This window comes from Jaculus jaculus, chromosome 9 (genome assembly GCF_020740685.1).
Source record: "Jaculus jaculus isolate mJacJac1 chromosome 9, mJacJac1.mat.Y.cur, whole genome shotgun sequence".
In the NCBI taxonomy this organism is placed as follows: domain Eukaryota; kingdom Metazoa; phylum Chordata; class Mammalia; order Rodentia; family Dipodidae; genus Jaculus; species Jaculus jaculus.
The window spans coordinates 34,408,006-34,420,450 of record NC_059110.1 but is presented as its reverse complement, the minus strand read 5'-3'; the positions used below and the strand labels follow the sequence as shown (position 1 = coordinate 34,420,450).

Here is a 12,445-nt window from a genome sequence, read left to right as displayed (position 1 = left end):
TGGCTTTTTTGAACATACTAATGTTCCCGTGCTTCCCAAATAACCTATTTCATCCAAATCCTTGTCTTGGGATCTGCTTCTGAGTGGGCACAAATGAAGATGAATAAGAGCTCTACATGGATGTTCCTATCCTATCCTCACCCAGATTCACGCAGCCAGCTTGCTGATGGACTCTGCACCAAGATGCTTACAAACAGTTCCGATGTCATGGGAGCCCTGCAGCCACTGACGTTGGTTCAGCCTGACTCTCTCAATGCTCTTTCAGTAGATTCCTGCTGTACCCTGTCCAAAGACCTCACTGGAGACAAGTCACAGTGGTCTCTTCACTTCCTCTCCTCTTTAAAACCTTCTCTTGCCACTCCCACCCTCTCCGTGGACTCTAGGTACATTGGCATCTCTCGGTGGCATCAGACTTGCTCCTCCCACTGCCTGGGACGGTTGTCGTAGGCTCCAGGTCTCAGCTCTGAAGCCACCTCCTTAGAGAGGCCTTCCTTGGAACCTTCTCTCAAGGAGCTTTTCCTCTGTTCTAATTCTTACATTATTCATTTTATTCATTTCTGTGGCATTTAGCACCCTATAAAATTGTCATTTTGTATACATACATGTCTTCTGTTTTTCCCCTACAATTCAAAGCATTCCTTGTCATCAGCAATTTCCTGGCATGTGACACTACTCTGGTATTGAGTGGGTGTCTCATGGATATTTGTTTGCATTTGCTGGAAGGAAAATTTTAAGCATATAATTTAATATCCAGTATTTTTGTTTTTCCATCCCTCCTTTTCCTTCACTTTAAAATTTGACCTAGGGCTGGAGAGATGGCTTAGCGATTAAGCGCTTGCCTGTGAAGCCTAAGGACCCCGGTTCGAGGCTCGGTTCCCCAGATCCCACGTTAGCCAGATGCACAAGGGGGCGCACGCGTCTGGAGTTCATTTGCAGAGGCTGGAAGCCCTGGCGCGCCCATTCTCTCTCTCCCTCTATCTGTCTTTCTCTCTGTGTCTGTCACTCTCAAATAAATAAAAATTTAAAAAAAAAAAAGTTAAAATTTGACCTAGCTTTATGGAGTGCTTTATATTTTTATTTTGTTACTAATCTTAAGTGCATTTCATCATCTGCCTTTTGTTTCTTTGGTATACTAATTCTGAAGTGGTTTTGCTATTTAAATGCCCAAATGTGAGGACTTGAGTACAGACTTTAAAAAAAAAAACTTCACCAAACATATGTTTCTAAATTTGTTACTCTCAATATTAGGTCACTTTTATGATACATAGAAAATGACTAAGTATTATGACATTATTATGTGACTGAAACATAACATTTGGAGAATTGTAGATTTAATTTTTACTATGATACATTTACTACTTTTGTGGCAAGAAACAGCATGAGATATACCTTCTTATTTTATTATTTATATTTGAGAGAAAAAGAGGGAGGGAAGAAGAGAAGGAGAGAGAGAGAGAGAATGGGCATACCAGGGCCTTCAGCCATTACAAACAAACTGCAGGAGCATGCGCCACATTGTGCATCTGGCTTACGTTGGCCCTGGGCAATTGAATCTGGGTGCTTTAGCTGTGCAGGCTAGCACCTTAACTACTAAGCCACCCCTCCAGCCTAAATATACCTTCTTTTTGGTAACATGTGGCCACACCCAGCTTGGCTCTGCCTAGGCCAGAGATCTGCTTTTTTCACACACTTTAAGCAGATAATGCAGTATTGTTGACTGTGGGCACAGTGCTGTGCAGCACATTTCCAGAGCTTTTTCATCCCATCGAGCCAAAACTTTTCACCATTTCTCTCCCCCATTTTACTCTAAGCGACAATGAACTTGAAGTTTTAGATTCCTGATCTAAAGCAGAATCAGGCAATATTTGTCCTGTGGCAGCCTGGTTTCACCATGTAATGTCTTTCAGGTTCCTCTGTGTAGTCACACATAATGGAATGTCCTTCCTTTTAATTCTTTTAACCTTCTGGTTAACATTTTTCTTGTGGTATTTTGTTTTAAAATTTATTCAAGACAAAAGAGGAAACAAAGTCAATGGCCTCGGAAGGAATGCACTATTTGTTTTAGTTACAGCACCCAGATCCTTCTCTTAATGGGAATTATGCTCTTGGTTTCAGCAATAAGTGAAGGAAAAAATATCTTGCCCTTTTGAAGTTCTGAGGGGTGCTGTGGGTGTCCACATTAGAATGGTTGGATGGTACATGCTACCACTGTACCTCCTCAAGGTTGGAGTGGTCTTCTAGTCAAAGTGGCATCCACTTGCTACTGGCCTTAGTTCCAGATCTTGAGGACGCTGTTCCAGGACTCTGTTGCCACTGCCATGTCATCATCAGTCAACCCCAAGCAGCTGATGTGGTTGTTTTGTCCAGCCAAGACACCTACCCTGTCAGCTTTGAGTGCCTCCCAGACACTGCAGTTGAAGTCGTCACATCCAACAAGGAGGAGATGCCTGCTCTTAGAGGAGACAGAGGTGATCCCACAGATGATGTCATGGGAGCAGGTCATGGGCTGTCCTTCTTTTTGAAAGATTTCATCCATCCATCTGTCTATATAATCTATCTATCTATCTATCTATCTATCTATCTATCTATCTATCTATCATATATCATCACCATCTATGTATCTATCATCCATTTATCTATCTATCATCTATGTATCTATGTATGTATGGATGGATGGATGGATGGATGGATGGATCGATCGATCGATCGATCTATCTATCTATCTATCTATCTATCTATCTATCTATCTATCTATCTATCTATCTATCTACCTACCTCTCTATCTATCTATCTGACTAACTATTTATCATCCACCTACCCATCATCGACCATTAGTCACATTATCTATTCACCTATTGATTGGTGGACATTCCGGTTATGGTTATTGTGAACAATGCTACAATGAACAGACTGCATGTAGCATCATCTGAACTAGTGGCAAAGGCATTGCCTTTGGGAAAGATGCAGATGGCATTGGTGAAGATTGATGAAAGTCTGCTGGCACATGCCTTCTTGGATGTCCTAGAGCTTGGCTAAAGCATCAAAACCAGAGACTAACAGTATGGTATCAGGAGCAAGAGGAAGGTCCATGACATTTCCATTGTGTCTAGTAAATATGGTTAGCTAGTCTCTATGTCCCGCAGGCATATGTGGTATCTCCAGGGCTGGTCACAATCTGATTGTCATCCAGCAACCTGCAGCAGGACAAGTAACCTGTAAGTCCCTCCAGCTCATGATTCACACATACATTCCTTTCATGAGTTTTCAGATTGTACATGGGGCAAATGTGATCCAGGCTACCGCAGGCCACATCATTCTGAGGAGGAGCATATGCCAAGTCATGACCCAGGATGAGCACAGAGGAATGGCATGGACCTCATTTGAGGTACAGCTGTCCTAGGTGATGAGTTTTCCATCCTGAGAAGCACTGACAAGGATCCTGGAGTCTGTACCCAGTGCGCGCATAGATTGTGTCAGGTGTCCCCCAGAGTCTTCCAGGTATTCATCTGGATTCTTTGCACTGGGCAGATGTTGTTTGTGATCTGAGAGAGCTGCGTCTGCACTCGCTTTGCCAGCATCTCTTATTTGGGTCTTCAGTTGCTCTGCCTCCTGCTGCAGGTGGTCAAACTCACTCATCTTCAGATCTCTGTGCTCTCAACACCCCTCAGAACCCACGATCTTAACTCAGGAGTGTTACTGGTCTGGTCTTACACGTGTAAGTTTATCTCGTTCTTTCCCAGCCTGATGTGCCCATGCTGCTGTCTGATCTGATGGTCAGCAGGCTCATAGCCTGGGGGCAGCAGGAGGGGGTTGGTTGGGTCCCAAGGTGGCTACTCTTCTGGCCCAGCTGCTCTCATTGCCCATGCCAACCATCTCCATCTTTGTTCACCCGTCAGATGCCTCCAGCCATCAGGATGGACACACTGGCCCTTATGCTGTCCTTCGTTTTGAAAGATTTCATCCATCCATCTGCCTATCTAATCTATCATCTATCTATCTATCTATCTATCTATCTATCTATCTATCTATCTGTCTATCTATCATCTACCATCACCATCTATGTATCTATCTATCATCCATTTATCTATTATCTATCTATCTATCTATCTATCTATCTATCTATCTATCTATCTATCTATTTATCATCCACCTACCGATCATCAATCATTGTTCACATTTTCTTTATCTATTCACCTATTGATTGATGGATGTTCCGGTTATGGTTATTGTGAACAATGCTGCAATGAACAAGAACATTGACCACTTTTATTTCAATTCTTTTGGCTTTTTTTGCTGGTAGTGGAATTGCTGGATTATGTTAGTTCTGTTTGTCCTTTTTTGAGGAATCTCTACACTGTTTTCTATAGTGACTACCAACAGGGTACAAAGGTTGTAATTTTTCCACATCCTTGACAACACTTGTGTGTTTATCTAGTTTTTTTTTTTTTCTGCATGGTTTTTGAAGACTTTATTCCCCTCCTAGGTGAAGACCAATGGATCCTGTCTGCATGAGTTCACTTCCAGGATACTTCTTTCCGGTATAAATGCTTGTTTTATGCTGGTCCTATTCAGTTTGTTTGCTGTCACTTTGTAATATATTTCCAAATAAGAAGTATAGATCTGGAGAGATTACTTAGTGTTTAAGGCACTTGCCTGCAAAGCCTAAGGACCCAGGTTCTACTCTCCAGATCTCACATTAGCCAGAGGCACAAAGATGAGGCGAGTGCAAGGTGCACATGCCCACAAGGTGGCGCAAGTGTCTGGAATTCAAGTTCAGTGGCTCAGGCCTTCTCTATCCTCTGTCTCTCTCTCTCCCTAAAAAAAAAAAAGAACTATAATACTTTCATCTTTGCTCTTCTTTTTTATTTTTAAAAATATTTTAATTATTTGTTTCACCACACACACACACACACACACACACACAGAGAGAGAGAGAGAGAGAGAGAGAGAGAGAGAGAGAGAGAGAATGAGAATGGGCATACCAGGGACTCTTGCCCCTGCAAAAGAACTCCAGATACATCCTCCACTTTGTGCATCTGCCTTTATATTGGTACTGGGGAACTGAACCTGGTAGTTAGGCTTTGCAGGCAAGTACCTCAACCACTGAACCATCTCTCCAGCCTTAGATTTGCTCTTCCTTTTCAAGCTTGATTTGGCTATTTGAAAGGGCTAACATAAATAACGTGAAGTTTTTTCCTACATCTAATTTTAGTAGCTTTCTCAGCTTTGTGCTTGTCTGGGATACTATAACTTCTCAAACAGACTCTGCAGTTCTCACAACAGTATTTTTGTCTACACCTTTGTTAACTTGGTGTTCTTGTATAGAAATGAGAACTAAGATTTCTTGTTCCTCCATCTTGATGAGTAAATTCTCTATTTATTTCAAAGAAAGAGTACTGCTATGTATTTCAAAGGAATTTAGAAGTACTAATGGTGATTATTTTCAGTAGCAAGATGCACTGTTGGAGCTCTCAAGCTCTATCCATTAGTTAATCACATCACTTAGGAGAAGTGCTGAGAACATATCTGAAGCTAGTCACCTCTTTTAGGTGCTTCTTTTCTAAAGCAGGCTTGGAATGGAGAATGTCAGAGCACACAGTAGCTTGTTCTAAACTGAAATGTTTTAGAAAATAATGTAAAATTAATCTGAAGTGGCCATTATCTGTTTGTAAATCACAAATTAGAAATGAGTAAGGGCACTTAAGCAAACAGGACAGAATTGTTTCCTCAACTGTCTCTGTGCACATGGGGGAGGAAAGTTCAAGGTGGATGCATGCTATGGAGATAGACACAGGATGATAGCTCATAAACTTCACTAAAAAACATGTGAGGGGAGTAATTTTTTCTTATCAGCGAGGAGAAAGACCAAGAAAAAGAAAAGAGAAATGGAAAGAGATACCCAAAGATTGTGGTAGGTTAGGAATAGATCCTGTGACAATACTCAACAATATGATGGTAAAAAATTAAGGTTTGTGTTGGGGTTGGGGATACAGCTCAGTGGTAGTGCTTACCTAGCATGTGTAAGGTTCTGGATTCAATCCCCAAAACCACCAAAAGATAAAAGGAACTTATGGTAATTACTCATCTGCATAAAAAGCTATTTGTAGCCAGGCATGGTGGCACACCTTTAATCTCAGCACTCAGGAAGCAGAGATAGGAGGATCGCCATGAGTTCAAGGCCACCTTGAGACTACATAGTGATTTCCAGGTCAGCCTGGGCTAGAGTGAGACCCTACCTCAAAAACAAACAAGCAAAGCTATGTATAAGTCACATGTGGTGTTCCATGCCTGTTATCACAGAACTCAGGAGGTTGAAGCAAAAAGATTGCAGGTTCCAGGCCAGCCTGGGCTACACAGTGAGACCTTGGCTCAGAACCAAACCAAGCTCCCTGCAGAAAAATAAAATCAAAACCCCACTCAACTCAACCAAGCTGCCCTCTAAATACTTATGTTTATGCCCATATAGTATTGTTACTATCACTTTTGGTTAGAGAAATTTCTCCTTTTGGATGGAGGTGACCCCTTGGGAGACTCAAAACTCAGTGTTGAGAAGTGCCAATGAGTGTTCAGTACTAAAGGAAGCATTTTTTCTCTTTCTTTTTTTTTAGTTGTATGGATACATCATGTGTCAGTGCCATCATTTCCCTAGTCTCTGCCTCTAATCTGCCGAGGCCCACCCCAGTGGGGTTGCTGGTATTTCCCATGGGATTGTGGGTCATGTGTTGTGAGAGCAGAAGTCAGTCATTGTGGGAAGGGAATGCCTCTGGGTGTGCCCTCCCCACCTGCGGCTCTAAGAATCTTTCCATGCCCTCTTCTGCAAAATTCCCTGAGTGGTGGTGGGTGTGCTTTAAATTTACTTCAGTGTGAAGCTCTCAGGAGCCTCTGGGTTTCTGCTTTAGGAGGTGTTGAGTCTCTTCAACATCTGTTTCCTTCATGCTGGTACAGATTGTCAGGCTCACCATGGAAGCAGCCCTTGTTCATCTCACCAAATCCTCTGTGGTTTCACCTGGGCCTTGGCTGAAATGAGAGGGGTGGCTTATCTCCTCGGGTCTCACTACCTTGGAAAAAGAAAAATGGAAAATGAAGCCAGCATAGTTAAATGGAATGAGCATTGTTAATTTAGAAAGGTTTTGATGGACACAGCCCCTCCTTTGGCCAAAGACTAGTGGGAGATTGTTGTTGGAGACCATAATCTTTGTCTCCATGGGATTCTGACCTGGTTCCCACTTCCAGCCATGGGTTCCTTTCCACAGAGCTCATTTCTTAGCCAATCAGAAAGCCACTGGCTACCCACCAAGGCTGTGTGCCACCATTGCAGAGGTGTGTACATCTTGTCAGGCTGATTACTTTTGAGTAGCTGTGACCCACACTTTCTCAGAACACTGTTTTCCCCAGTAGCTCATGTAGTGCTTTCTAGCACTAAATGGGTTAACCATCTGAAGACTGACTCCCTTACGGGTGCCAGGCAGGGCACTCGTGCTCTGAGGTTCTGAGTGGGCATGTGTTGTCTTCAGCAACAGGATCTCACCTTTTACCTTTTACAGAAGCCTGTTTTGTTTTGGGGACCTTGTAAATCTCTCTGATTAACAGCTCAGTGTGGGTAGCAACTGATTTCTGGTACTGAGGGTTACAGGCCAGAGCCAAATATTTTAAGGTTAGACTTCATCCCACCCTCTCCAGGGCCCTTCTTCCTGTTGAGGACTCTGTATCTATTAGTCTTCTATCAAGGAAAAAGGTTTCCATTGTACCAGTTCACTTTGGGTTTAGTTTTGTGTTTATTTCCCCTCTACCGCTCTCCCCCGACCCTTCAATCCCTATTGTCCCCCCCCCCCCCGGAGTTTCCTGTCAGGTATACCAGCTACTCAAGCAGTTCAAGGTTAGGAACCACAGATAATTGAGAATATGTAGGCTTTACAGACAAGCACCTTAAGTGCTGAGCAATCTTTCCAACATTAAATGAAGCATTCCTACCACAGCCTCCAAGGCTCAGGAACCATTGTGGAAGAGGTTGCAGAATGAATTAAAAGCCAAGGGAAGGACAGGAATGCTTATAATTTTGTTTTCCAGACACAAAGTGGCCTTGGTATTCATGACCTCACAGTGGTTGTTACCTGCATAAGACTTGTATAACAGGTAGAAAAAAATGATGACATCAAACCAGAAGAGAAACTAGTTGGAAAGAATAGATTCAGTGGAAGGAGAATTTTGGAGTGGGGTAAGAGGGAAGGTGGGGGAGTGTATTATGATCATGGTATATTTTCTGTCTTTATGGAAGTTGTCAATAAGATGGTTTAAAAAAAGAAATTTGCCTTATAGCTCTGGAAACGTCAATAGCAAGGTGCTGCCTCATTTGAGTGCCATCACATGGCAGGAGACATCACATGGTGAGTGTGTTCACATACAAGACTGGAGAAGAACCAAACTCATCCTTGTATTTGGGGTCTGCTCCCATGGTGACTAACCCACTCCTGGGACACCTTTTTAACTCCATTTATGAGTGCAGAGACCTCAGGATCTCATCATATCTTCAAGGTCTCATCGCTCAATACTCGGAACAAGAGGCAGTGATCAGAGCACGGTGGGATCAGGAGACAGAGGAAGTGAGTGAGAAAAAATATGGATGTAGAATTTGGGGGTCAGAGGACAGGGGAAGTCAGTGAGTGAGAAAAGATTTGAATATGGAACTTGGGGCTGGCTTGGGAAGGTCTTAGTCGATATGCTAAAAAATGCATTCCTCTTGGAGGATTTTTACCATCAAGGTGAAAGTAAGTATAATACAATGTTTCATCACAGAACATTTTGAAAAGAACAGATCAGATGGATTTAGCTTCTAAAAGCTCAAGCCGACCCTCGCTCATTTCACTGAGGACAGAATGAGATGAGTTTGCTATGACATTTGCAGCAGGAAATGCCCCATAAATTAAATAGCAAGATGTAAAATATTTACTAATGTTGCTTGACATAAAGTCAGATGGAAAGGCTTTTGTGAGCATGAATACTGGGCAGACAGCATACTTCTGCACATCTATAGCAGTTGGAGATTTAATCCTGGAGTTATTCCTACCAGATTTCCTAGGAACATGTCACAGAATGCATCATTGATGCTGAGTGGTACATTAGTGTTCTACACATTACTTTCGATTAAGCTCCTCACAAGAAACTACACTGAAATAACATTTGCATTCACTATGAGCCACTTTTTGAGATCTTGCCCAGTGTTCCAATCTTCCCCTTACAATTAATGCCAACAGAGGAAAGGACACCGAGGTTCACGCACCAGTATATTCACTGTAATGTTATAGGTATAGGTATGATAAATCAAACATGACCTAAGTGCCTCTCAATGGTAGTTTTATTGAGTAAATTTTATGTGTCTGTATAAAAAATTGTAGCTGATAGTAATTATGATTTCTGGAGGCTGGAGAAGTGGCTCAGTGGAAAAAGTGCTGGCTGTTCAAGTTGGAGTAACTGAGTTCAATCTCCAGGTCCCTCGTAAAAAAGCCAAAAGCCTGAGCAGGTTTCTGTAGTCTTACCATCTGACGCGGATAGAGGATGAGAGGCAGAGACAGGAGAATTTCCCGGAAGCTCAAGAGTGAGAAACCCTACCTGAAATGACACAGACAGGCAAGGAGCAAACTGAAAGCTGTCCTCTGTCCTCCCCACGTGCCGTGGCCATGCACACCTGCATTCACGCACAGACACATGCACACATGCATGAACACACAAACATAAATAAAAACTATCAAACAATTCTGCTGACAAATAAAAATTATAAAAAATTGTGGAGGAATACCATTTGCTCCCAAACTGGAGGCCAAAAACTAGCAATTCCATTCTGTAAAGGATAGACAAAATTGCTAGTTGAATATTTCTGTATAAAATTATTAAACAAGATTTTTGTGTTTTTACTTTATTTTTTATTAGTTATAGAGGTAGGGTCTCACTCTAGCCCAGGCTGACTGTAAAAGGCAACAGGGGTAAGACTTTCACATCCCACTTATTACAGAGCCAAACTTCATAGTTTCAATCAGGCTATAAATTACTGCCAGAAACTCAGCTCAAACCACATCAAAGTAAATAAAAGGCATGGGAGGAATGTATGGATTCACAACTGGGGAAGCATAGGCCAGCTAGTTTTTAAAAATGCTTTATTTATTTATTTATTTGACAGAGAGAGAGGATGGGTGTGCCAGGAGCCACTACAAATGAACTCCAGATGCATGCGCCACTTCATGTATCTGGCTTATGTGGATACTGGGGAATCGAACCTGGGTCCTTTGGCTTTGCAGGCCGTCTCTCCAGCCCCAGCTAGTTTTAAGAATGGTAGGTATGAGGAGCTGGGATGCTGGCCTGAGAACTCCAGCTCTGTTTCCCTGTCTCAGCTTGTCTCTGTAGTTTCATTGTTATGCAAGCATTCCCAGTGCTTGGCAACGTGGCTGCAGACATCAGAGGCCATCTTCTGCTAAAGGACCTAGCAGATGTTTCCCTGGAAAGCTCCAGCAGAAAAGTTATGAGGGACACTCTGGTTTAGGTGAGTCACAAATCTGTCCTTGAACAAGCCAACTCACTTGAATCCTGACAATCCCCAGAAAGGGTTCTTCTTTTCGCTTATTTTTTGCTTATTTATTTGAGAAAGCGAGAGAAAGAGGCAGGTAGAGAGAGAGAGAATGGGCACACTAGAGCCTCTAGCCACTGCAAAAGGAACTCCAGACACATGTGTCACCTGGTGACCCGGTTTACATGGGTACTGGGAAATTGAACCTGAGTCCCTTGGCTTTGTAGGCAAGTGCCTCAACCGCTAAGCCATCTCTCTAGCTCAGGCTCTTCTTCTTAAAGGGATGCCCTATGAACAGATGAAGAGCTGAGGAAGAGAAAGGGGCCTTAGCTAGTGTCTCCTGTGGGAAATAGTGACAATGAGCTAAGTAGTAACCATGCAATAGGGATCATAAAAACAGGAGACAAAGGCATAATATTGGAATGACCATCACAACTTTCCCGAGAAGCAGGGTGATGGCGCACATGCGGCTAATATGAAGCTCTGATAATAGACTAAATACAGCCTAATTATAAAGTAAATCTTTTAAGAAAATGCATCCACTATTGACAGATACTATTATTAATGGCATTTGCTTTTAGTGGTAATTGCAGTGATTAGACCAGTCCAACTTGCAGTTATTAGGAATGAAATGTAGTCCTTTTTGAACCAACAGTTAGAGTGAGGTCTACAAGAGAAAGTTGCAAACAGTGGCACATCTTTAGATAATGACTAGATACTAATAATACATAGTCAATGGAAATTTGAATTGGGAAGCATAATTTCTGAACACAAAGAAACCCCTGCAAACTCCAGCAACAGCTGTGTGTGAGAGTGTGTGCACTTGTTGTCAGTGTGTTGTGTGCAGAACTTATCTCAGCAATGATTCCTCCCAATACATGTATCATGCAGTAAGAGGGTGGGTGTTCCAGGGAGTTTTGCCAATGTACATAAAGTCCAGATACATGTACCACTATGCATCTGGCTTTATGTGGTTACTGGGCAACAGAACCCAGATCTTCGGGGTTTACAAGCAAGCATCTCTAACCACTGAGCAATCTCCCCAGCCAAATATTTAAAAAATATTTTGAATTTATTTATCTGAGAGAGAGGGAAAGAGTAAGAGCAAGAGCAAGCAAGAGAGACAGAGAAAGAAAGAGAGAGAGAGAGAGAGACTGGGCACAGCAGGGTCATTGCAAATGAACTCCATATATAGGCACCACCTATATATGCATCTGGCTTTACATGGGCACTGAGAAATTTATCCTGGGTCCTTTGGCTTTGCAGGCAAGCACCTTAAACTATAAGCCGTCTCTTCAGCCCAAGATTTACCATTTTGTGGTGATCTCCTAACACTACTTTTCACATTTTAAAAACTGTGCCATAGTTCTACACTTAAAAATTTTTGGTTTATTTTTATTTATTTATTTGAGAGTGATAGACAGAGAGAGAAAGAGGAAGTGAGAGAGACAGACAGAGAGAATGGGCGTGCCAGGGCCTCCAGCCACTGCAAACGAACTCCAGATGCATGTGCCACCTTGTGCATCTGGCTTACATGGGTCCTGGGGAATTGAGCCTCAAACTGGGGTCCTTAGGCTTTACAGGCAAGTGCTTAACCACTAAGCCATTTTTTCTGCCCCTACACTTATTTGTCTTTTTTTTTAAGGAATCACCAAAGTTTTAGTGTTTAATAATTAAGAAATAGCTGACCAGGTTCTAAGATGTGAAGACACTGTGTCTGAGAAGCTGGGGAGGGGAGGAGGTCAGAGTCTAAACTAGCTGCCCAGCATGTGGCAAGAACACACACGCTATAAAGCCTGTCTACACAGAGATGTTAACTGCAGAAGCCACTAGGTTTTCTCCAAGCTTGAAAAAAAAAAAAGGTGCTTCAGATTTCAGTGTAAATCATGT

General features: G+C 42.4%; 1 pseudogene; it reads right to left on the bottom strand.

The window, feature by feature from the left end:
* Positions 1-2,269: 2,269 nt before the first annotated feature.
* LOC101608648 lies at positions 2,270-3,636 on the bottom strand (annotated as a pseudogene).
* Positions 3,637-12,445: the final 8,809 nt, after the last annotated feature.